This window comes from Lontra canadensis, unplaced genomic scaffold (genome assembly GCF_010015895.1).
Source record: "Lontra canadensis isolate GAN:19392208 unplaced genomic scaffold, GSC_riverotter_1.0 scaffold42, whole genome shotgun sequence".
Classification (NCBI taxonomy): Eukaryota; Metazoa; Chordata; class Mammalia; order Carnivora; family Mustelidae; genus Lontra; species Lontra canadensis.
The window spans coordinates 12677096-12699874 of NW_022631036.1; the positions used below are offsets into that span (position 1 = coordinate 12677096).

At 36.9% G+C, this 22779-nt stretch overlaps 1 pseudogene; it reads right to left on the minus strand.

Moving 5' to 3' along the window:
- Nucleotides 1-21530: 21530 nt before the first annotated feature.
- On the minus strand, nucleotides 21531-21874 carry LOC116875679 (annotated as a pseudogene).
- Nucleotides 21875-22779: the final 905 nt, after the last annotated feature.

Consider the following 22779-nt stretch of genomic DNA (forward strand, 5'->3'; position numbering starts at 1 on the left):
TTGATTACTGTTTCAGTTTCCTTCCTGGTGATGAGCCTGTTTAGGTTTTCTATTTCTTCCTGTTTTAGTTTTGGTAGTTTAATACATCTCTAGGAATGCATCTGTTTCTTCCAGCTTGTCTAACTTGTTGGCATATAGTTGCTCATAATATGTTCCTATCATTGTTTTTATTTCTTTGGTGTTGGTTGTGATCTCTCCTCTTTCATTCATGGTTTTATTTATTTGGGTCCTTTCTCTACTTGATAGGTCTGGCCAGGGGTTTATTGATCTCATTAATTCTTTCAAAGAGCCAGCTCCTCAATTCATTGATTTGTTCTACCGTTCCTTTAATTTCTATTTAATTGATCTGCTCTAATCTTTACTATTTCTCGTTTCCTACTAGATTTAGTCTTTATTTGCTGTTCTTTTTCCATTTCCTTTAGATGTAAGGTTAGGTTGTATATTTGAGACTTTCCCTGTTTCTTGAGGAAGGCTTATATTGCTCTATACTTCTCTCTTAGGACTGCTTTTGCTGCATCTCAAAGTTTCTGAACTGTTGTGTTCATTTTCATTTATTTCCTTGAATTTTTAAAATTCCTTTTTAGTTTCCTACTTGAGTCATTCTTTCTTTTTTAGGATGCTCTTTAACCTCCTTCTATTTGTGTTCCTTCCAAATTTTCTCTTGTCATTGAGTTGATAAGTCTGGCTAGAGATGTATCAGTTTTTAAAAAGATTAAATGAATGAATTAATTAATTAATCAATTAATTTTTTAGCATGAGCCGGGGTAGGGGTAGAAGGTGAAGGAGGAGAAACCCAAGCAGACTCTGCTCTGAGCACAGAGTCTCTAGTGGGGCTCTAACTCATATTCCTGAGATCATGGCCTGAGACAAAATCAAGATTCAGATGCTTCACCAGCTGAGCCACCCAGGCACCCTAAGGTTTGTCAATTTTTAAAAATGTTTTCAAAGAACCCCCTTCTGGTTTCAGTAATCTGTTCTACTGTTTTTAAAGTTCTCTATCATTTATTTCTGCTATAATCTTTATTATTTCCTTCTTTCTCCCGACTTTATGCTTTGTTCATTGTTCTTGTTTAGCTACTTTAAGTATTAGGTTAGGTTGTTTATTCGAGATTTTATTTGCTTCTTGACTTAGGCCTGTATTTCTATATGCTTCCCTCTTAGGATCACTTTTGCAGCATCCCAAAGGTTTTAGACCATTGTGATTTCATTTTTATTTGTTTCTATGCATCTTTTTTTTCTTGTTTGACATCCTGGTTGACCAATTCATTGTTTAGTAGCATTTAGTAGCATTGTTTAGTTGTTTAACCTCCATGTATTTTTGGTCTTCCCAAATTTTTCTTGTGGTTGACTTCTAGGTTCATAGCATTGTGGTCAGAAAAGGTATATGATATGATCTTAGTCTTTTTGTATTTGTTGAGGCCTGTTTTCTGAGTTACATGTGGTCTACTCTGGAGAACATTCCATGTGCACTTAAAAAGAATGTGTACTCTGCTTGCTGTTTTAGGTTGGAATGTTCTGAATGTATCTGTTAAGTCCATCTATTCCAGTGTGTCATTCAAAGCCATTGATTCCTTATTGATTTTCTGTTTTGATGATCTATTCATTGATTTAAATGTGGTGTTAATGTCCCCGACTATTGTGTTATTATTGATTACTTCCTTTATGTTTGTTATTAAGTTCTTTATGTATTTGGGTACTCCCATGTTGGGTCCATAAATATTTGCAATTGTTATATCATCTTTTTGGATTGTCCTTCTTATGATTATATAATGCCCTTTGTCTCCTTTTACAGTTTTTCTTTTAAAGTCTTATTGTATGATATGAGTATTGCTATCCCAGGTTTCTTTTGATATCTGTTTGTATGATAAATGTTTCTCCAACCTGTCACTTTCAATCTTCAGATGTCTTTAAGTCTAAAATGAGGGGCTCCTGGGTGGCTCAGTTGTTAATCAACTGCCTCCTGCTCAGGTCATTATCCCAGGGTCCTGGGATCTAGCCTACATTGGACTCCCTGCTCAGGGGGATGTCTGCTTCTCCCTCTCCCACTCCCCCTGCTTTTGTTCCCCTCTTGCTATCTCTCTCTCTGACAGATAAATAAAATCTTAAAAAAAAAAAACTTTAAGTTTAAAATGAGTCTCTTGTAGGCAACATATAGATAGGTCTCATTTTTTGATTCACTTTGCCACCCTTTGTCTTTTGATTGAGCATTTTGTCTATTCACAGTCAAACTAATTATTGATAGATATGTATATATGGACATTTTATTACTTGTTCTTTTTTTTTTTTTTTCTAGTTTTCTGGTTTCTGGTTTTCTCTGATCCTTTATTGTGGTTGTCACTTTTGGTCTGTCCTTTGCACTCAGTTCTCTTTAATATTCAGTTGATTTAGTAGTAACAAACCACTTTAGCTTTTGTTAGTCTGTGAAACTCTCTCTCCTATTCTGAATGATAGCCTTCTTGGATTGTTTATTCTTGGCTGCAGTTTTCTTATTCAGCACTGAATATATCATGCCACTCCCTTGTGGCTTTCCAGGTTTCTATTGAGAAATCTCCAGCCAGCTTTATGGGTTTTCCCTTATAAGTTAAGACTTCTTTTGTCTTGCTCATCTTAGGATTTTTTTTTTAATCACTATATTTTGCAAGTTTCATTACAATATGTCTTGGTGTTGGCCTACTTTTGTTGATTCTGACAGTTCTCTGTGTCTCCTGGATCTGGATGTCTGTTTCCTTCCTTAGGGAAGTTTTCCACTATTATTTCTTGAAATAAATTTTCTACTCTCTTTTCTCTCTCTTTTCTTTCTGGAACTCCTATAATACCAATGTTATTACATTTGATGGAGTTACTGAGTTCCCTAAGTCTATTCTCATGCTGCAGAATTCTTTCTCTCTTTTGTTCAGCTTTATTAATCTCCACTATTTTATCTTCTAGGTCTATTTCTTTGCTTCTTCCACCCTGCAGTTCCATTGCATCAAGCCTGTTTCCAATGTTGTTTATTGCATTCTTCATCTCTGATTGATTCTTTTTTAACTTAAAAAAAAAGATTTTATTTATTTGAGAGAGAGGGAGAGAGAGAGAGAGAGAGAGTGAGCAAGCTACAAGCTGGGGGAGGGACAAAAGGAGAGGGGAAGCATACTTGCTGCTGAGTGCAGAGCCCAATGCAGAGCTTGATCCTAGGACTTTGAGTTCATGACCTAAGCCTAAGTCAGATGCTTAACTGACTGAGCCATCCAGGTGCCCTTTAACTCTTTTGTCTCTGTGGTAACGGTCTCACTGATGTTTTCTTCTTTCTCAAGCCCAGTGCATATCCTTATGATCATTGCTTTAAATTTCCCATCAGGCATGTGACTTACACCTATTTTGATTGGATCTCTGACCATGGCCTTATCTTGTTATTTCATGTGGTGTAATATCCTCTATCTTGGTATTTTGTCTAAGTCTCTGCCTTCTTTGTGCTGGAGAAACCAGTTATGTCTCCTGATCCTCAGTGTACTGGCCTTATAAAAAAAGAGGTCAAATAGTTCCCAGGCCTTGCACTTCAGGGAGTGTCTCTAGTATGTACTGCATGTGCACTGTTGTTGTGTTCTGGCCTCTCCGTCCTAAGGCCAGTCCTCTGCAGTAGCTTTCCTTCCCTGCTATAGGCCGTGTTTTGCCTCTGGCCTAAATATGGTGAGTTTTAACTAGGTGTGCTCTGGTCTGCTTATGGAATGAGACCTGACACCAACTCTACCAGAACTGGGGCCCTGCAGAACTTTCTGACTGGAAGACATGGTGTAGGCAGGGGTTTGTGATGGTCTTCTGGGGAGGGGCCTGACATACTGGGAGTGAGGCAAGCTTTATTGAGAAGGATAGTACTGCAGAACACTAATAAGTAAGTTAGGCTGCCAAGTGTCTGTCCTGTGCTGTTTCCTGCAGATGCCTCTGTGTTTATGCTGATGGGTGGGGGAGGGCAATGGTGCCAGCCAGTTCCTTTGTTCCTGGAGAGGAATCTCTGTAAACACCACCTGTTAGGGATACCCTTTGAGAAGAGTGAATAATCTGCATTTTGTGTGCCCCAGGCATTCTTCAAATTGCTGTTTCCATGCTATCTGCCCCATGGGTTGTTTGCCTACCTTCTCTCCAGCAATGGCACAGTGTCCTTTGGGCTCTATCCCAGAAAGCTGGCTGACCTATAAAACTCCAGCCTTTAAGCCTCACTGATTGCAAGAACTCACAAAATTCAGCCCCTCTCAAGTTCCAAGCCAATAACTTTGGGAAAATAGTCTCTTTGTGTGTTTTTGTGTGTTCCCCTGTGTGCTCCTCTCACCCTTCTCTGTGACCACAGCTCTCTCTCCTCTGTAGCACCCATGATCTGTTTCTCCTCTCAACCACATCTCCACACCTCCTACCTTCCTTGATGTGGCCTCTTCTGTCCCTTTAGTTGTGGCATTTGTTGTGTCAGTCTTCAGGTCTGTTTCTGGTATATTTAGGATGACTTGATAGTTATCTAGTTGTGTTCATGGGACAAGACAATTCTAGGGTGCTCCTGCTCTTGGCTATCTTCCAAATGCTCCCCCCCAAAATTTTAAAATAAATGATTGAATAAATCTATATTCTCAATTTCCAGAATTAGTCATTACTAACATCTTGGTGTATTAGTTTTAATTTTTGTAAAAATGATAAATCACATCTCCTAGAAATTCCCATATAGTTAACATCACTCTTGATACCTTCCATGCAGATAAATAGAAAGAAGAAAGAAAAATAGAACTTTAATAAAAATGAAGTCATTATTGATATTTTTCAAATAATGATATTTAGTTAATTTTGTTTGAATTTAAAGGTAGAAAAATGAGTAAAATTCTTAACAGTCAAATAAGTATTTCTTTAGCATAGGTATTTTATTTCTTTTTATTTTAAAGATTTTATTTATTTATTTATTTTATTATTATTATTATTTTTTTAGATTTTATTTACTTATTTGACAGAGATCACAAGTAGGCAGAGAGGCAGGCAGAGAGAGAGAGAGGGAAGCAGGCTCCCTGCTGAGCAGAGAGCCCGATGTGGGACTCGATCCCAGGACCCTGAGATCATGACTTGAGCCAAAGGCAGCGGCTTAACCCACTGAGCCACCCAGGTGCCCCAAGATTTTATTTATTTATTTGACACAGAGAAAGTGAGTGAAAGAGACAAAGAGCAAGCAAAAGCAAGGGGAACAGCAGGCAGAGGAGAGGCAGGCTCCCCACTGAGCAAGGAGCCCAATGCAAGGCTCAATCCCAGGACCCTGGGATCATGACCTGAGCTGAAGGCAGCTGCTTAACTTACTGGGCCACCCAGGTGCTCTGGTATTTTATTTCTTAAATTTTCTCTTTCTTAAGACTGGATAAAAAGAATTTCAAAACATTAGGAAGTTGGAGTCATTTAAAAAAAAAAAGTTTATGCTTTAATTTCCAGCTTTGAAAGATGAAGCAATTAATATTCTAATAGTTTTTACTATTCCTTCCCCTCCCTTCTGAGTTTTGTAATTTATATTGCTGTTTTTGAATTGAACAGATGTAATGATTACAATCCCCACAGTTGTCTAGTATTTGTTTTATATTTAAGTTGATTTAGTCTCACTAGCTGTCTCTCTGTTACAGCTTCCTTTTTCTGAAGATCTTTATATCTGTTCATTTCCTAACTGGCTAGATTTAACTGGCAAACTTTTAAAGACATGCTTCTGGCTACTGCATTATTTGTGTTATATTTTTATATTTACTTATAAAATTTTATTTTATAATACATATTTTTGTGTTATACTTTCTTACTGAACTTGTACACACTGTTTTCTTAAATTCTGGCATTTAATGTTCCAGCAGCAACCTGACATCTTATCCCTGTGAAGATGATCCAATCCTCCCTTCCTTTTGTTTGCCTGATGAACAGAATTTTCTGCTAAAGTTCAAAAATTTCATTAAATTTGTTTTAGAGTTGAATGTTTTGTTTTAAAGTTTCCTGGAGCACAGTGTGCTCTTTTTGATTGCATACTCAATTGTTTCTCCTTTTCTAGGAAATTTTCTTATATTATACCTTTGGATGCATCTTCTGCTTCCTTTGCTAAGTTCAATTCCAACACACTATCCTTATATTGTATCATTTTTCTATTCCATTTCTGTTAGTTTTTGCCCAATAACCTTATCCTTTTTTTTTTTTTTTTTTTTTTCTCTTGGAAGTCACTGTGATGGGGTGCCTGAGTGGCTTGGTTGGGTAAACATCTGACTCTTGATTTTGGCTCAGGTCATGATCTCAGTGTTGTAAGTAAGATTGAGCCCTGTATCAACCTATGCACTGGGCCTGGAGCCTACTTAAGATTTTCTCTCTGTCTCTCTCTCCCTCTGTCTCTTCCCCACCCCTCTCTCTCTCCAAAAAACAAAAAGTCACTGTGATTATCTTATGCCTTTTTCTATGTTAACTAATAAGATTTCCAGCATTGTCTATCGTGTTCCTTTTTTCAAATTTATTTCTTTTCATTCTGTTTTATCAACTAGTCTTTGGGTTCTTTTCTTTTTCATTGATATTTTTGCTTGCTGTAATAATTTTGCATAGTATCTGTGCCATTTTTTTTTTTTTAATCTTTCTCAAGCTTGGTGCTCTGCCTAGATAGTCTATTTACTCTGATAAGGTACAAGTGATTTGATCCTCTTCCCAGAATATCTTGAAAGCAATGATTTATTTTTTCCCCTCCAAGTATAGTGAAAGGGATGAAATTTCATCATACCCACCTTTCTGTCATCTGAGGGAATGACAAGGAAGCGAGAGAACTCAGCAATCTTAGAATACTCAGGCTCTGCTCTTTCTCCTAAAGGAGTGTTAATTCCATGTAACAGAGTTCATCTCTTTTTCTGGCAGGAGGTATCTCATACTAGAGGTTTTGGGTCACTTTTACACTTAGTGAATTGCTCTGGAGACTTTACTTCCAAAAGAACATTAACACCATTTCTAACTTTACTAGTTTCACTTGTTTCTTCTCAGAAGTGGTTTCCATAATATCTCAGAAAAAGAAACTAGGTAAGTATATCCATTCTGCTCTCTTCTTTCTAAATTTGTGGGTACAGCAAAGACATGCTCCAGTCAACAACAAACTTCTTACAGGAAGCTGCTATTGTATTTTCTTTTATCTGTGCTTCCACAGATTTTTTTCTCTGTCTTTCTCTGTCCCCTCCTTTGCCATTCCCTTTTGTGTACAGGGACTTTTATGTAGTTTTAAAAGCAGAGCTCAAATGCAATAATTTCTTTGAAATTTAAATGATTCTTTTTTTACATTCTCATAGAATTAATATATAGATTTTATCACATTGTGGTGGTAATTTGTTTGGATAGTCTTTTCCATACTAAATTCTGATCTTTCCCTCCCTACCGAAAATGTACTTAATAATTGCTTGTGAAGTAGGTGGACACATATTTAGCAGAATAAAATATTTTCTAAAGTCTTAAGTGTTGAAATAAGTATTTTAAAAATCAACTGCAATAGCAATACCTTAGTTCATTGGACATGATTCCTAGCCTCCACCTTCATGTCACAACCATGTTGAATAAGAATTGTATACATCTGGGTGTGGTAGATCAGAATCTCTAAGAATAAAGAGGTGCATAGATAGATAACATATTTTCCATTATCCTTGCCTTGTCTTTAGGATGATTATCACTTTCTCAGGAGGCATTCACAGGGCATCTGAAATAATACCACCTTGCACCAGGAACTTCCTGGAAAATATCTGTGATTCATTTGGTTTGGCTAGAGTGCTTGCTCACTAATGACTGTGGGAAAACAATTCTAGGGAATGGAAGAGCTCTGTGTCTCCTTTATACTACCAACCATATAATGTGTGAAAATTTATACTTCCATCTCTTCTCCTGTGAATAACATAATTAAGTATTTGTTTCCATTTTTAGAATTCTAGTATAATTAACATACAGTGTTGTATTAGTTTCAGGAGTACACTGTATTAATTCAACAGTTCCGTACATTATTCAGTGATCATGATAATAGGTGAACTCTTAATCCCCTTCACCTATTTCACCCATCCCCCTACCCACCTCCCCTCTGGTAACCATCACTTTGTTTTCTATAGTTAAGAGACTGTTTTTCTGTTTGTCTCTCTTTTTCTTTGTTCATTTGGTTTTTTTCTAAAATTCACAAATAAGTGAAATCATACGGTATTTGTCTTTCTCTGACTGACTTATTTCACTTAGTGTAATATCCTCTAGCTCAATCTATGTTGTTGCAAATGGCATGATTTCAGTCTTTATGGCTGACTAGTATTCTATTATATGTATATCACATCTTCTTTATCCATTCATCTATTGATGGACACTTGTACTGGTTCCATAGTTTGACTGTGGTAAATAGGGGTGCATAACTTTTTCAATTAATGTTGTCATATTCTTTGGGTAAATACCCAGTAGTGGATTACTGGATCATATGGTAACTATCTTTTTAGTTTTTTGAGGAACTTCCACAGTATTTCCACAAACTGGCTGCACCAGTTTGCCTTCCCAGCTTTAGTGCATGAGGGTTCCTTTTCCTCACATCCTCACCAACTCTTGTTGTTTCTTGAGTTTTCTGTTTTAGGAATTCTGACAGGTATGAGGTGATATCTCATTGTGGTTTTGATTTGCATTTCCCTGATGATGATTAATGTTGAGCATCTTTTCATGTGTCTGTTGACCACCTGCATGTTTTCTTTGAAGAAGTGTCTGTTCGCGTCTTCTGCTTATGTTTTAATTGGATTATTTGTGTTGAGTTATATAAATTATTTATGTATTGTGGATATTAACTCTTTATCAGATATATCATTGGCAAATATCCTCTCCCATTCATTAGGTTGTCTTTTAGTGTGCTAAAAGCTCTGCAGAATCTTTTTATTTTGATGAGGTCCTAATAGTTTATTTTTGCTTTCATCCCTCTTGCCTCAGGAGACCTATCTAGAAAAATGTTGCTATGGCTGATGTCAGAGACATTTCTGCCTGTGTTCTTCTCTAGGATTTTGATAGTTTCAAGTCTTTTTTTGGTCTTTCATCCATTTTGAGTTTTGTTTTTGTATATGTTGTAAGAAAGGGGTTCAGGTTTATTGTTTTGCATGTGATTGTCTAGCTTTTCCAACACCATTTGTTAAAGAGACTATCTTTCTCATACCATATTCTTACCAACTTTGTCATAGATTAACTGCTCATATCATTGTGGGTTTATTTCTGGGTTTTCTGTTCTGTTCTATTGTTCTATGTATCTCTTTTTGTGCCAGTATCATGCTATTTTGATTACTACAGCTTTGTAGTATATCTTGAGGTCTGGCATTATGATAAATCCAGTTTTATTCTTTTTTTTTTTTTTTGAGATTGCTTTGGCTGTTTGGTAGTTCCATACAAATTTTAGGATTATTTGTTTTATTTCTATGAAAAATGCTTTTGGTATCTTGAAAGGGATTGCATTCAATCTGAAGATTGTTTGGGGTGTTTGGATATCTTAACAATATTTCTTCTTCTAGTACATGTACATGGACTGTCTTTGCATTTGTGTTTTGTCAAAATTTGTTTCAATATTTTATAGCTTGCAGAGTACAGGTATCACACCTCCTTGATGTTCTTTCCATTTTTTTTTTTTAAATGAAATTACTCATTGGGTTCTTTCTGAAATAACTACAACCAAAAAAGAAGATAGATGAAATAATTACTGAAATTATTTCCTATAATTATTTCCTATAGTGCCTTTTGGCTATCAGAGAAGGATGTAAATTAAAAATATATGATTAAGTAGAGATCCTCCATATATGGAAGGAAGTGATGGTTAACTTACAATAAAAGGTATTTTTTAAAAAAGATATTATTTATTTACTTGAGAGAGAGACAGTGAGAGAGAGCATGAGAAGGGAGAAGGTCAGAGGGAGAAGCAGACTCCCCATGGAGCAGGGAGCCTGATGTGGGACTTGATCCCAGGACTTTGGGATCATGACTTAAGCCAAAGGCTGTTGCTCAACCAACCGAGCCACGCAGGCACCCCAGGATAAAGGGTATTTTTTTAAAATAAAACAGAGATTTCCATTATCCTGCAGTGTGCAAGACCACAATGTTAGACCACAAAATACACTGACCATTTAAATTTGATCATAAATGGGAAATCAACATTAAGTTTCTTTATTTCATTTGGAAAGTTCTTGTACTCCAATGGCTCATTTAATGATTGTCTATAAAGTGGTAAAAGTGAATTTCACTTAAAATATCTGACCTAAAAAGAACAAAGCAAAACAACAACAACAAAAATCTGACTTAGATCAATCAGTAGGTACTACTGTGACATGCAATTAGTTATAAACTAAACTTTTTCTAGAAGGTATGCAGAGTACAACAATAGAAATCTGATTTATTTGAACTACTTACATAAAAAGTCTAGATCAAGAACAGACAGAATAAAATTGTGTTTCCCACAGTAAAATACTCAGAACTGTATTTGTTATCTTTATATGATTATGTAGTAAAAATTAGTTTAAGGGTTTGAATTATAAATTTTGATTGCTGTGTAGATTAGACTCATAATTACCAAACTTGATTCAAAACCTCATCTCTTTTGGGCTCTGGAGATAGCCTAAGATCAAAGTACATAAATATTTTGATTAACCCAGTTTCCCTAATGATATCTGGAGCATTTTTTCCCCCATTAGTAAATAAACTGTTAAAACTCATCTTTTCTAATATTATATCTTTTTTTTAAAATATTATTTATTTGACAGAGAGAATGAGAGAGAGAGAGAGATCACAGGTAAGCAGAGAGGCAGGCAGAGAGAGAGCAGGAGGGAGGTGCTAAGCAAGCTCCCTGCAGAGCAGAGAACCTGTGGGGTTTGATCCCAGGACCCTGAGATCATGACCTGAGCCAAAAGCAGAAGCTTAACCCACTGAGCCACGCAGGTGCCCCTAATATTGTAATATGTCTTAAGTGATCCAACATTATAACTCAGGAACACTTGTTTTTAGGCATCATTTTGGGCTGTTTTTAGGATAAAACAAAGTAAGACTGATGTATAAGTTTACTTCTTTGTTGTAATTTACTTCTTTGTCATAAATGTGCTGCTTGATATTCAACCCACTGTTTACATTTCAATCTTGAGGAGCCAATAAGATTCATCAATAGCTCTCATTTCTTTAGAATGTCCTCACACTAATGCTCGAATGCTATTAATAGCAGCAGTTTCTGCTGACTAATAACTTTGCTGTCAGTAGCAAATGTCATGAAGATAAACTTACAAGTCTTTAAGTAGGCTACGTTGGTTGGGTAGTAAAATGACATTTGGTGTCGTGCAAGTGAATTTCCATTTGGAGAATTGATTTTTAAACTTTTTTATTAATTCACCTTACTCGTTTAAGACTTTCTGTCTTTTATTAGAAGACTTCCATGCTTTTTTATGTTGTGTTTAATGTACTAAATAGTTTTTGGCTTGTAGTTTAACCATTTTTGGAATAAAAAAAAGAAAAATACCTTGCCGTAGAAACAATATGGAACTAAAAAAACCTGCTAGGCCTTAAAAACACATAATTTATTCAGTCTCTGACACTGTGCTTCCATATGGACATCATATTACTCACCCTGAATGTGTTATTTGCTGCTCAAATCTGATTTATATATCTATGGAAGTTCCCACTGCAGCCATGAATAATGAAAGTTGTGAAAATTTAGCTAATAGCATCAAGCTGTTTGGTTATACAAGCAAGGGTAAAAGAGACTTTGAAACAAATAAGCTTTTTTATTATCACATTAAATATGTATGTTGTAACATAAAATATCTCAAGGTTTTACAATGTACATACACAAGGCCCTGAAGATGTCTCTTTATATAGTACAAAACCTCATAAACTGTTAATCTGACCAAAGAATATCCATCTTCCCTTTGTGGTCTAGGGAAAGAACCGAGCGTAAGGTCGTGTATAATGCAAATGATTCTTTCCTCAAGGCATTGTTCTCTGAAATAGTTCACCTTAATGGCTGCCTTCATTTATGTAGTCACTGTATTTTCTTTGATGGATCACGATGACACTGAGCTGCTCTGGGAAGGATGAGGACGTTGTGGCAGAGCAGTGTAACAAATGTAGAAACTTTTCCATCACAAAATTGATGCTGAATTCTGACTGTGTCTACATGCTCAGACCAATCTGTATATTTTGACTGACTTGCTCAGTGAAATTGGAAATTCACTCTTATCCCAATACATGAAGACAAAAAAGGCCTCTTTTGAGGAAGTCCAGAAACAGTACTTTCTTTGTGTGTTTAGACCAGAGCCATAGGCTACCAAGCATATCAAACACTTTTCTTACTTCTTTATAGCAATTTATGAAAGAATGCTTTGTAGGCATCTTATTTTAAAGATCAGGTGAAATTCCATTTAACAACTTTCCAATACTACTTTAATTAGGTTTAAATTAGAATTTAATTATAGATAATAGGGAAAAAGAGTCAAAATTAATTTACATCACAATGTTAGCTGCCACTACTCACAGCAAAATTAAAATAATCTTAAACAGGACAATGTCTATTTGTCTGATTTAGCTAAATTGTAAGAAGAGGGTTAAAAAAATAAAGGCCACCATTTTTTTCCTGAAAGCTGGGCTGATATTTTTCCCTAATATTGTGATAAGTGTAATTCTCTGATTATTCATAGATGGGGATAAGGCAAGATGATAAAGCTTGAAAAGGAATAAGATAATAATGGAGTATATCTATAAGAACACATACAAAAGTGCTTATTGTTTCTTTTTCTAAATAATGTCTGATGACCAACTTGACTGAGTAATTACCCCTTTCCCTGGCCCCAGTCCCAGCAACTTAGTTGGCTAGATTTGTATAATTGTTTTGTTACACAAACATTACCTATAAGAAAGTTAATGTTGGAGGAAAAAAAGATGTAACTCCAGTGTATTTTAACATTTTTACATATACATATATGTCTTTATAAACAGCATATAGAATTGTTTTACCTCTGTTTTGAATGTTCAAAAAGGGCCTACATACTTACTGTTTTCATCAATATTATATATATTTTTAAAAAATATTTACTTATTTATAGTTAGAGAGAGAGAGAGTGCATGCATGAGTTGGGGGAAGGGACAGAGGGAGAGAATTTTAAGCAGACTCCCTGCAGAGCATGGAGCCTGACACCTGGGCTCTCTCGCATGACCCTGAGATTGTGACCTGAGTCAAAATCAGAGGCTGGTTGCTTGATGGACTGAGCCACTCAGGTACCCCTCAATATTATGTATTTAAGATTTATACTTGTTGATATATGTTACTTTTACTCTTTCCTAAAGAAAAGATTAAAAAAAAGAAGAAGAATCAGTGCTTCTTTTCTAGAAACTGATGTCCCAAAATCCCTATCTCATTTCTTTCTTTTTTTTTTTTTTTTTTTTAAAGATTTTATTTATTTATTTGACAGAGAGAGAGCTCACAAGTAGACAGAGGCAGGCAGAGAGAGAGGAGGGGAAGCAGGCTCCCTGCTGAGCAGAGAGCCCGATGCGGGGCTCGATCCCAAGACCCTGGGATCATGACCTGAGCCGAAGGCAGAGGCTTTAACCCACTGAGCCACCCAGGCGCCCCCCTATCTCATTTCTAATAGTTACTTTTTTATCTCCAATGTAATCAGGTAGCAAGGTCAGTTAATTCATTAGGCTAAGTAGTCAAATTGTTTGGAAGAGCCAGATAAAAAGCTGCAGCAGGACTTGACATTCTGTACTCAGGGCAAGTGAGCCCTCTTACCTGTTCCCACTTCTCCACATCTTGAGTTTGCTTGCTCTAACCTCCTGTTTGGGCTCCATAATTCACTTCCTGTTACTGATGGATAGTTGGTTTTAGACTAGCTTTAGCTTTATTAGTCTGGCAAGAGCTGTCTCCTTATTCTGTGCCCTAATTTGGGACTCAGCAGGCTCAGGGTCTCCTGGGCATCCTCTGACCTTCTGATTCCCACCCTTTTCTGCTTAAGAATTTTTATCCCAACATATAAGTACCAGTCACTTAGAGTCATATAATAATTGTTGGCAAGGTAGTTTGGATATGGGTAGCCTAAAGTTTCTGTCTTTCTCATCAATTCCTCAACATAAGCCAACTTTCAGTGAAGTTTTTTGCATGTGAAAATCAAATCAAGAGAAGGAAAGAAGCAGATGACCTAAATGAGATGTGTGTAAAGCCCCTAACACAGTGTATAGCACATAGAAAACTTAAGAAATGACAGTTATTATGAAGATCTAAGTCAAGCTGAATGGTAGAGTTTATTTTCAAATTTTGTTTCTTTTTTTTTTTTATTCCCAGGTTGGATTTAGGCTAATAAAGAAAGACCAGGAATTTATTTATTTATCTGTTTTGTTTAAGCTAATAAAGAACAGGGCACTGCTTTCTGACTCACTACTCTCTCTCACCCTTTCATTGGAGGCAAACAGGAGAGAGCATAGTACCACTAAGTCCAAGAGGACAGAGTGGGCAAGAGACAGAAGCAGAAGAGGGGAAGGAAATGGACTTCCCCACAAAAACATAGTGGGTCCCATGATAAGAAGAGTCATTGATAGTCACTGCTGTTTTGAGAAGAAAAAAGGTTCCTGGGGAAAAACTATGTAAGGAAAATTTGTTCTTGATTTTCTTTCAGAAATGTGTGAAAAATAGAAACACACAGTAAATACAATAAGTTTAACTCATATTCTATGATTTATTCTTTAAAGAACAAATATCATCTGGGCCAAGGTATTAAAAAAATGAATTCATTTTCATAACTATCACAAAATTTTGTTATAATTGCATACTTTCCAAGTGACCTTTAAGTTATGATAATGTTTGAAGTTGGCTTTCCCAATGGATGAGTTGCAATTATAAGGCGATAGTTATAATAGCTCAGGTCACAGATGGAATAATTGAATATCATTAACAATGACATTTGATTATGTGTCTTCATTTTTTCCAATGATATGTCAGGTTCCTCATGAAGTCAGAGACCATAGGGATTCATTATTGCTGGGTTGATGGTGTTGCAATTTTATAACCATCTAATAAATTAGCATTTAATACTGAGAGATTTCACCATGAACTCAGAAGGTTGCTTTTGTTTTAAAGAAGACTTTTGCGGGGCACCTGGGTGGCTCAGTGGGTTAAAGCCTCTGCCTTCAGCTCAGGTCATGATCCCAGGGTCCTGGGATCAAGCCCCACATCGGGCTCTCTGCTCTGCAGGGAGCCTGCTTCCTTCTCTCTCTCTCTCTCTCTCTGCCTGCCTCTCTGCCTACTTGTGATCTGTCTGTCAAATAAATAAATAAATAAAAAATCTTAAAAAAAAAAAAGAAGACTTTTGCAAGGAGAGGCAAACAAAACAAAACAAAAAGGAAACATTTAGAAAATCCAGGAAATAAATACTCTATCCAAGCAAATGGATCTTGGATCTTTGCAGTCATTTGGTTTGTCAGAATATCATTCTGTGGCAAAAGAAGGGGTGGAGAAGGGAGAGATTATATGTCAAAAATTACTGAGTCAAAATTCTTATGACTTCATCAATTTTGTAATTCCCTGTTTTGATTTTTTTTCTTTTCTTTTCTTTTTTTTTTACATATTTCTCTCTCCACTGTGGTTATCCTTGTTCTTTTCTAGTTCATTTCCTACACAAAAAGAAGTCACAAATATAAAGTTCTATGTAGAGTCAGAATTCTCTCAGAAATGCAGATTTGCATGAGGGTCAAAGCAAAAACACTTTTATCACATCTTTCTTATTTGATTCAGTGATTATTTTCTTAGGTCAGGTATGGTTTAGGTTAGGACCTTCATAGCCTGGTATATATTTATTTTTTCTTTTCTGAAAGAATATTTACTAAGTTAACAAGTTGACATAATATTGTTGGAATTCCAGATTTTGGCTTGCCTATCAACCAGAGTCTATTTTGGTAGGGAGGGGGTTTGAGGGTATCATTTCTATTTAAAATGAAAGGAGCACATGAATCAGGTTCAAATAGCAAGAGTTTGTATGTACGTGTGTGAGTACAGGCCTACCTCAAGATATCGTGGGTTCACTTTCAGACGACTGCAATAAACGAATATTGCAATAGAGTGAGTCAAGTGAATTTTTTAATTTCCTAGTGCATATAAAGTTACTGTACTATAATCTGTAGTGTATCATAGCATTATGTAAAAAACAATGCACATACCTTAATTAACAGATATTTTATTGATAAAAAAGGCTAAATGTCATCTGAGCTTTCAGTTAGTGGTAAACGTTTTACTGGTGGGGGATGTTGCTTCAATGTTAATGGTTGTGACTGATCAGGGTGGTTGTTGCTGAAGGTTGGGTGGCTGTGGCAATTTCTTAAAATAAGGTAACAATGAAGTTTGCTGCATTGCTTTACTCTTCCTTTCACAAATGATTTCTTCGTAGCATGTGATGCTGCTGGATAGCATTATACCCAGAGTAAAACTTATTTCAAAGGTGGAGTTGGGGCACCTGAGTGGCTCAGTTGATTAGGCGGCCAACTTTTGATTTTGGCTCAGGTCAAAGTCTCAGGGTGGTGAGATGGAGCCCCATATCAGGTTCCATGTTCATCGGGGAGTCGGAGCCTGTCTGAGGTTCTCCTCTCCTTCTGCCTCTCCCCTTGCTTGTGTGCATGCATACTCTCTCTAAAATAAACAAGTAAACCTTTAAAAAAGGAAAAAAACTGGGGCTCATCCTCTCCAACCCTGCCACTGCTTTATCAGCTATGTTTATGTATATGCTCTAAATCCTTTGTTGTCATTTCCACGATATTCACAGCATCTTCACCAGGAGTAGACTCTATCACAAGACATTTAGTGGCCATTGTAGGATTATTAATTGGCCTAATTTCAATATTGTTGCCTTTTCAAGGGATACAGAGGCCTGAGGAGAGGGAGAGAGATGGGAAAATCGTAGGTTGGTGAAGCAGTTAAAACACACACAACATTTATTGATTCAAGTTTGCCATCTTATATGGGCGAGGTTCATGGTGCCCCCAAACAATTATGATAGTGATATTGAAGGTCACTGATCGCAAATCACCATAACAAACATAATAATGGAAAAATTTGAAATATTATGAGACTTAACAATTGTTACACAGAAACATGAAGTGGGCAAATGCTGTTGGAAAAATAGCACCGATAGACTTGCTCCATGCATGGTTATTACATACCAATTTGTAAAAAACTTCACAATAAAGAAAAGTACAATAAAACAAGGGTAGGCCTATATTACCGTTTTCAGCATTGCACACACCAACATCTCACTGTCCTGAAGACTCTGGAATTTCTCTTTGATGAACCGTGAAATTTCTGACTTTATGGAGGCAATTACAGAATGCTTTGCATTATTGTTAAATGTAATACTTTAATATAGAGCAATGTATTTCTCAGTCTTTTACTACATACTTGTAATTCATTTTCCTTCTCCCAAAAAGGAAAGAAATCAGTGTCATCGAATATGTGAATGAATATATAATGTGACATTTTACATTTTATTTATTGGCATTTAGTCCTCTGAAAAGCCTGCTTAATTTGCTATTAAATGAAAATGGGCTGTTTCCAGAACAGCTACAACATTGTATTGCACTGATATGGCTTCATGCTTGTCTTATCAACAGCAAGTTATTAGGGGTATTTATTCATATATGGAAATGTCAGCTATGGTGTTCTGATGTTTTAATGAATGTTTACTACTCTAATCATTATTCAATGGTTGCTTCTGGTTTAGGATTACATCTTTAATAGCACCAAAAAAATGTAGACAATCTCTTAACAAATTTGATAGTAATTTCTTATGGCTCTTTTGGAATTGTGGGCTCTGATTTATTTACATGCTTGTCTAATGGTCCACATTTTTAATTTTTTAAAAATATTTTATTTATTTATTTGCTAGAGAGAGAGCATGCACGCATGTGGAGAGGGGAGGAGCAGAGGGAGAGGGAGAAGCAGACTCCCTGCTGAGTGGGGAGCCCATATGGAGCTCCATCCCAGGACCTCAGGATCCTGACCTGAGCTAAAGGCAGATGACTCTTAACCCACTAAACCACCCAGGTGCCCCTCACATTTTATTTATTTATGGCAGTTAGATTCCTGCTACTATTAGTTTGACCACCATATTCAAACCAGTTAGTTATATTGATTTTAAAATGAATTTTAAAAGAGAGTTTAAAGTTAGCTACATATATGAAGCCACTTGTTGTCTGACCTTGAGTGACTAACACCATATAAAGGTGACTCTGAAGTAAAATCATGAGGTAATATAAGTGGCAAAGTTGGCTACTTGTAAATGGCTCAAAAACATTCTTATTTATACCAGTGGGCGTTTTTAAGGCAGCTGAAGACTGGAACTGCATTTCCAGAATGTGTGCACGTTCATTGTGGGAATACTGCTTGCATAGTAATTTTAAATATCTCTATTGTCCAACAGATGGTTGTACCAAGATAGAGAAAGCATTAAAATATTTTCACAATGTTTGTTATCTTATTCACTTTAAACTGCCATTCTTAACAATTTAGGGAGAGAGGGAAAAAGGTAGACAAGTAGGAGTGACAGAATTCAAATACTAGTTATTAATATGGTGTTACAAGCATATAGTTTTCTGGAAATACACATTTGTAGTACAAATTTCCCTCATAGATCTATTTGAAACAATTTTTTAAAAACATTTTGTCAAAATTGCTGTTATCTCCCTATCATCTATCTATCACTTATCTATTTATCTATCTGTTGCTGAACTGTTCAGATACAAGTTGCAGACATCATGACACTTCACCCCTAAATACTTCAGCATCTTCTTAGATTCCATAATGCCATTGTCACACCTAGGAGGACCAACAGTAATTTGATAACATCATTTAATATACATTTTTTTCAAATTTCTGCAGTTGTTTCCACAATGTCTTTTAGAACTGAAATGATTATTTTGATATAACATTTTGTCAAGTGAATCAATTTCTCATATCCATATGTCATAATTATATTTTTTCCAAAGTAGTCATTGGCCATTGAATAGGCTTGGGTTTTCATGGCCCCAAGCCACCAACTGAACCCACTAGAGTAATTTGCTGGAATGAGAAATGCTAACTGCCAAAACGAAGAATGTTAATCAGCAACCAGCCTGACTATGATTTCCAAGGTGCTAATCACTTGGAAAAGTTGCCTTTCATTGGCTCACTCTATAGATAATTACTAATTGAAAAACAGCTAGAATAGTAAGAAGGTATATTAGCATGTTAATAGGTCTTTGTACCCAAAGGCTTTGGATTATAAATTATAAAGACTACATTAGCCAGATGGACAGGATTAATTAGCATGCTGGTATTACCTGGCATCCTATGGTGGTTGAGGGTAAACAAAATGACCATAACCATTTTGGCATAGTTTATTTGTTATTAAATTGCTTGCTCTTGGTAGTTAGGAAGAGAGTTTTATTCTGTAGTTAGAATAATAAGTGAATCAGTAATTCTGCATATTAATAACTAGCAAAGCATTTTGTTCTTTTGTACCTCAGCTAAAATCAATATTCTTGTGCTTCTGTTTCCTCCATTTCTAATAAATGTAATGGGCAACCATTAATTTAATTTAACCATTTAATCCCTTCATGCATCAGTTTCATCATCTGTAATATGAACAGGCCAAACTAGACATTCTCTGAGATTCTTTCCAGATTTGAGTTTTATGGGACTATGTAGATTCATGACCAGTAACAGATCTGGAATGGAGGAAAATTATGCTAAAAAGAAATGCGTTTCACTAGGGCAATTGAAACCAATAATGCCAAATGAAAACAGCCTAAAACAAAAATACTAGGGATGATTTTATATGTCCCTAGTCGTGCATCTGCCCTGTTGGTTGGCCTCCTATGTGGATATTCTTCCCAGGTAAATAGATGGTTATTTTGTTTTTTCTTCCCTATGACTGTCATTTCTATACAGATCCTGTGGGAAACCTGGGAAGGAGAAAGGGAGAGATTCTCATCTCACCACATCTGGGAGCCGGAACATTCATGAGCTCAATAGGAGGAAATGATTATTTTCAGACTTCTTTATCTCAGTGGTTTCAGTTGTATTCAAGTAAAACTATTGACAGAGTAAAATTTTTCTGCAATTGTGTCCTGAAGAACCTACTTTGTGTTACAAACATCTTTTCCTCAACGTGTATGTGGCTTTGATCAGAGTTACTTCAACCTACTGAACGTAATGACAGTAACATTGAATGCACACTTTTGATGGGCATAGGGCTAAGTGCTTTACAAGGAGTATTAGTATATTCTAATTAGTCCTCACAAAAACATCACGATGTCACACTCTTACTAGCCTCATAGGGGAAGAAACTGGAGTGTAGAGAGTTTAGACCACCCAACCAAGGGGCAGAGCTGGAATTTAAACCTGGGACATGTTCTCAGAAGTGCTCACCACTGTTCCGTATTCTGTGTCTCACGTTACAGAAAGCTTGGAGTCTTTGTTCAGGAGTATCTAAAGCTCCATGTCTCCTAGAAAAGACCTTAGAAGTATCAGAAAATCCTGACACTTTTCCTTTGTCTTCTTTGCATTTTATTACCCCTGTTGCTCGCAACATATGCTTTAGCAGCTTCTTTAACTTCCCAGGCAGGATACTTGGCAGTTTAGCTGTAGAAGGGACTTAAGAGTTGGGGGGGTTGGCTGCCTAGGTCCATTTTATTTTTATTTTATTTATTTGAGAGAGAAAGAGAAAGTGTGTGAGCAGGGTGGGGAGGGGCAGAGGGAGAGAGAGAATTTTAAGCAGGCTCCACACTCAGCATGGAGCTTGACTCAGGGCTTGATCTTGTCTCGTGAGCCTGAGATCATGACCTGAGCCAAAATTAAGAGTCAGATGCTTGACTCACTGAGCCACCCAGGTGCTCTGTCAAGGTCCGTTTTAGTTCTGAAAGTCTTTAACTCACCTGCGTTCCCCCCCCCCCCCCCCCCGCCCCCGCCGCTGTAGCATTTGTTTGGGTTGTGATTAGTACTTTAGGGCTAGCATTTAGCCTTATCTCAGTGTGAAGCCCCTCACCTGTCACTTTGATATTTGACAATTAATAGGTGGCATTGATAAAACATGTTTAAAAATCAAGTGTGTTGATGTGTTGACTTCTGCGAAAGGTCCAAGTTTCTCTTTTACAATGAGATAAGAGATGCCACTGCTTATGATCTTGGTTTGGTCGGTAGCTCAAAATTATACTCCTTCCACGTTTTGTTGGTTCTCCAAAGTACTTTTTTCTCCACTTTGTCTGACAATGACTCAATAGATAGCATAACACTTAAAATGCAGAATTCCGTTTATTTTCCACTTGGTGCAAAGCACACGGTTTCAGGGTGTGAAGAAGGCTTGGGTGCAGCTTGGATAGTAAAGAGTGGGATTCTCTCAACTTCCTTTTTTCTGTTTTGCTACTTTGGTTTAAAAGAACCCAATTGCTTCTGCTTGCTGCAACCTGCCTAGTTGATGGGGAGCGGAAGGGAAGAGAGGGTAGGGGAGGGGCTCTGATGAGTCTAGCGCCTCCTGAAGCCTGGTGGTGGCCACTCAAGATGGTGGCATGGTGTTGGCTTTGGCAGACTGGCCACCAGGAAGCCTCCTCATGGCTTCCAGAGCCAAGTGGCAGGTGATTGTGCTGCTGGAGGCCTGGCAAGATTCTGAGCATTCTGGGGACTCCAACACTGTAGCCATGAGCAGGAGAGTGGACTTCCAGAAGCAGCAGCATGCATACCAGTGACCCAGGTTGGCCTTGGGGAGACCTGGGTGGTGACGAGTGACTTCCCCACCATACTCTGCACTTCGAAGGAGCTGTTACTGGAAGTGGAGCCCAGGCAGTGCCAGTAGTAGTCCTGGGTGGCCACGAGTTAGCTGCTGGAGGGGATGGTTGCCATGCTGTTGCATATGGGCTGGTGGAACTTCAGTGACAGCTTTTGTTTTGTCTTATTTAAAAGGCTTTTTTTCTTCTCAATCAAATTTATCCAATCATATAAGAAATGGAGGGAGTTTAAGAGTTATATTTAATTAACTATTTTGATATTATATTAGTGGTATATCCATAAAATACATGGGATTTCACTGTTCATCTCCATCAATGTACTCTAGGCTCTGCCCCAACATGGCTCTGATTCCATTGTTGTATAACACTGATAACCTGATGTGTTAGTTGGTTCTGGCTACTGTGACAGAAGACTGGGTGGCTAAAGGAGCAGAAATTTATTTCTCACAGTTCCAGAGGCTGGGAAGTCCCAGATCAAAGTGCTGGCAGGTCCCATGTCAGGGGAGGTTCCGCTTTGTGGTTTGCAGTCAACCATCTTCTCATACTTTTCATGTGATGGAGAATATAGAGGAAGCAAGCTCTGTCCTGTTTCTTCTTCTTAGGACCCTAATCCCATCATGAAGATTCTGTCCTCATGAATTAATTACCTCTTAAGGGCCCTACCTCCTGATAACTTCCTGTTGGGGGTTAGGATTTAAATATAGGAATTTGGAGGGGACACAAACATACAATCCTGGTTAATACATCTGGTTAATAATGATTAGTCATAATTATGGTAGCTTACATGTGTCAAGTACCTCTGCATCCCAGACTATGGGCCACATATTTCACAAGTGTTATCTCACTTATTCTTCAAATAACTTGATGAGATAAATACTAAGTTTTAAAAATCCCTCGTTATAAGGAAAATGATCAACTATCAGGTAATGAATTAAATTCAGTTTAAATGATCAATTAATACATATGTTGAACAGTAAAGAACTTAACGTGAAAAGCAGCTTTGCATGCTTTTTCTCTCCA